This window comes from Myotis davidii, unplaced genomic scaffold (genome assembly GCF_000327345.1).
Source record: "Myotis davidii unplaced genomic scaffold, ASM32734v1 scaffold1674, whole genome shotgun sequence".
Lineage (NCBI taxonomy): Eukaryota > Metazoa > Chordata > Mammalia > Chiroptera > Vespertilionidae > Myotis > Myotis davidii.
This window is the reverse complement of record NW_006285043.1, coordinates 11,513-14,610: the sequence shown is the minus strand read 5'-3', so window position 1 is coordinate 14,610 and position 3,098 is coordinate 11,513. Positions and strand designations below refer to the sequence as shown.

The window sequence follows — 3,098 nt, the reverse complement described above, 5'->3', positions numbered from 1 at the left end:
TCAACCAAAGGAATTGTATGCATGTATATAAGCCAACCAGTGGACATGGGCAACAGGGGGATGAAAGCATGAGTGGGGGGAGGAGGATGAGGGTTTAATGGGGAAGCAGAGAACACATTTGTAATACCTTAACTAATAAAGAATTTAAAAAATTAAAATTAAAAAAAGACCAAGGGCTAAAGTCAAAGAGATAATCTTATAAGCATCTAGAGCAGTGGTTCTCAGCTATCCTTTCAATAGTTTAAAAATATTCAATAGTCTAACCTGTAAAAAGGAAATCAAATTCATTATTATACACTGCCAACACTAACACAACACAGTGTTCCTCATCACTGCTACCACCAATATCAAGCCCCCCACCCCCAAATCCAAACACAAATTAAACATCAGCTTCTTTTCTTTCCTTGCCAGTATGAAAAAGTGTTAAGGAAAAAATTCCCTTTCAGTCTTCACCTTGTCTTTATTCTAAGTGTCTGGCTCAGTATGGAATGAATTGTCTCCTGCCCCAATTGAAGAATTCTACGTTCCTCCCTTCTCACATGCTTGGCCCCTCCTTTGATTCCTTCCCATCATCTGAAAACATGGAAAAATTCAAGCACATTTCCTTTATACCCTTGCTGGTATTTATTCAAGGAGACCATTAAAGTTTTCATCTCCTCATAATGCCCATTTCTGAAGCATTTTTTATAGAGGGATACACATCATTAAGGGTCTTCTTTTGGGAGACCCTGGGCATCACTTGTGGTAGATGGACTCTCCAGCACTTCTTCTGCTGCATATGTTGGCTTGCTGACTGGATGCTTTCCCCTTCTTGTAGTAGAATACAATTATCTGATTCTTTCTGTCTTTCTCCTTCTTGTCTTCATTCAGCTTATGGACCAAATTTACCATCGCCATTATCTTGGTTATGTAGTTTGGAAAAAGTTAAACCCAGAAAGACATTGGTTTTGGGGAAGAAATTGGAAAATGATTAGGAAAAGGGCTTGTAATTGAATGACAATGGATTGAATGAGGAAGTGTCTGTGGCCAAAAAGTACAAGGCCAGAATTTTAGGTGAGGAATTATTACCTCTGGTTGCCCAAATTCCGTGGTTGCCATGGAGTTGCTTGACATCACAAAGCCTCAGCTTGACCACACAGGAGGGGCGGGGGTGAAAAAGGAAGCTTGACCACATTGGGGGTTGGGGGGAGGATGTAGAAGTCTCAGATGCTCTGGTTATAGAAAAGAGACCTTCCTCTTACCTCCTAAAATTTTTCCCAGAACTCTCTCTTTCTCTTTCTCATTTCCTCTATTTCCATTACAGTCCAGAATATGGCAGGGAGGTGTTGTTTCCTCTAAGCCACTTCCCATACTCCCTCATCATTTCAGTGGTCCATTCTACTATGTTCAGATATTACCAGTTCCTAGTATTTTGAGTGTTTTTTTTAAATGGATGGTTTATTTTAGAATAGTTTCAGATTTACAGAAAAATTTTGAAGATAATACCCATTATGCCATACCCAATTTCCCTTATTACTAATATCTTACTTTGGTATAGGGCAACTGTTACATGAAGTGAATCATCAGTGAAACTGTAAGAGTGAAACCTCACTTCTCTGATATTACTGAAATTTGGTACCTATTTGCTTTGTTTAACAATGGACAGGTTATTTTGATTTTCTGAATTATATAAATCATCCCATTGGTTAAATGCCTTATTGATTGTAATGTGAAGATCCAGTGGGTTTTGGTTATACTAGTCTTAGAAAGCACATTTTCCTTTACCTGGGAAGGACAGCACTGTAGCATTGTTATCCCAAGATCAGAGGGCTGGACCCAAAACTGTAATTTAGATAACATGCCTAAGTTTAACCAAGGTTACCCAAGGGCTCTAGATAGTGTGTTTCTGGAAACTGCTTTTTTGCAAACTAGGTTCCTCATTCCAGACCAGAGGGCTCTAGATAATGTTTTTGACCCCCAGACCCAAAACTATAATTATCATGCTTAATTCTGCTTCTGTAATCTGCTTTTTTGAGCGAGGTTCCTCATTCCAACCCTTGGGATGTAATCAATACCTTTGTGAACTTTGCCTATATAAGTCTGATGTTAAGGCCATCTTACTTCTATGAGATTTGGGAATGACCCCTCATAGTCCCAGATTGCAATAAATGTGACTCTTTAATTCAACTTCTTGAAGCGTCCTTCTGTGATTCGCGGGGTATGTTACAACATTTGGAGGCCCCAGCGAGATGCAGACCCTTAGGGGTTCTGTTTCGGACGCAAAGGGAGGCAAAACCTCCCCTGAGCCATTTGTGAAGACTGAGGGGTCTCTAGGGGGTGCACACCCTGAGAAGTTCTAGGGCCACAGAGAACTCCCTTTGGATCCAGCAAACAGGCAAGGGACGTTGGCCCGTCCCTAAAAAATTCATCGGAGTCACCTGAAAAACCTCTAGCGGTAAGTTCTGGGACCAGTCACTGGTGGTGGACTTAAAAGAGGGCTGGATGCAGCGGAACTTCGGAGTCCGACACCCGACACCACGGCATCTGGGGGTCCTGGTCTGGGCAACCTTAGGTTGCATTTGTCTGGTTTGTTTTGTCTTTGCTAGCCTTTTTGGTTTTGGATTTAGATTTGTTTGTGAGCTTTTTTTGGTTTTGGTTATTGCTTGTGAGTCCATTATATATTTGTGAGTCCAATGTGTTCAGTCTGTCGATTTTGTTGTTTCGCTGAAATCCTCCTGGAGGACATTGAATGGTTCTTTCCTTCCTCTTTAACTTTTGGGGGTTTGTGTGAATGGATTACTGATGTAGGTTATAAGGATCTCTAAGGGACTTGTCCTGTATCTGGAGGAATGGCTTCTAGACAGTATTCACTGTCTCTGGGACTTCCGGAGGGAAGTCAAAACTTGGACTGGCAAAGGGTTTGAGTCTGGCCTGTCTTTTAAAAAAGGTAGTAGAGAAGCGTTCCTAGACAGTTTTCTACTGCCTCTGTTCAGGGACTTGTTCTGTATCTCGGCACAATTGAAACTGATTTGTTGGTATTTTGTGGTGTAAATATGGCCTGTGCCTGTGTAAAAGTGTTTTTGTTTGTTTCTGTTTTGTTTTGTTTCCTTTGAAAAACA

General features: G+C 41.0%; 1 long non-coding RNA gene across 1 annotated transcript in view; it reads left to right on the top strand.

Annotated features, from left to right (window-relative positions):
* Positions 1 to 1,204: 1,204 nt before the first annotated feature.
* Positions 1,205 to 3,098, top strand: part of LOC107181785 — a 5,101-nt gene continuing 3,207 nt past the window's right edge. The window contains exon 1 of the long non-coding RNA XR_001512492.1: positions 1,205 to 1,214. This is a non-coding gene — a long non-coding RNA (uncharacterized LOC107181785). The remainder of the gene's footprint in view (positions 1,215 to 3,098) is intronic.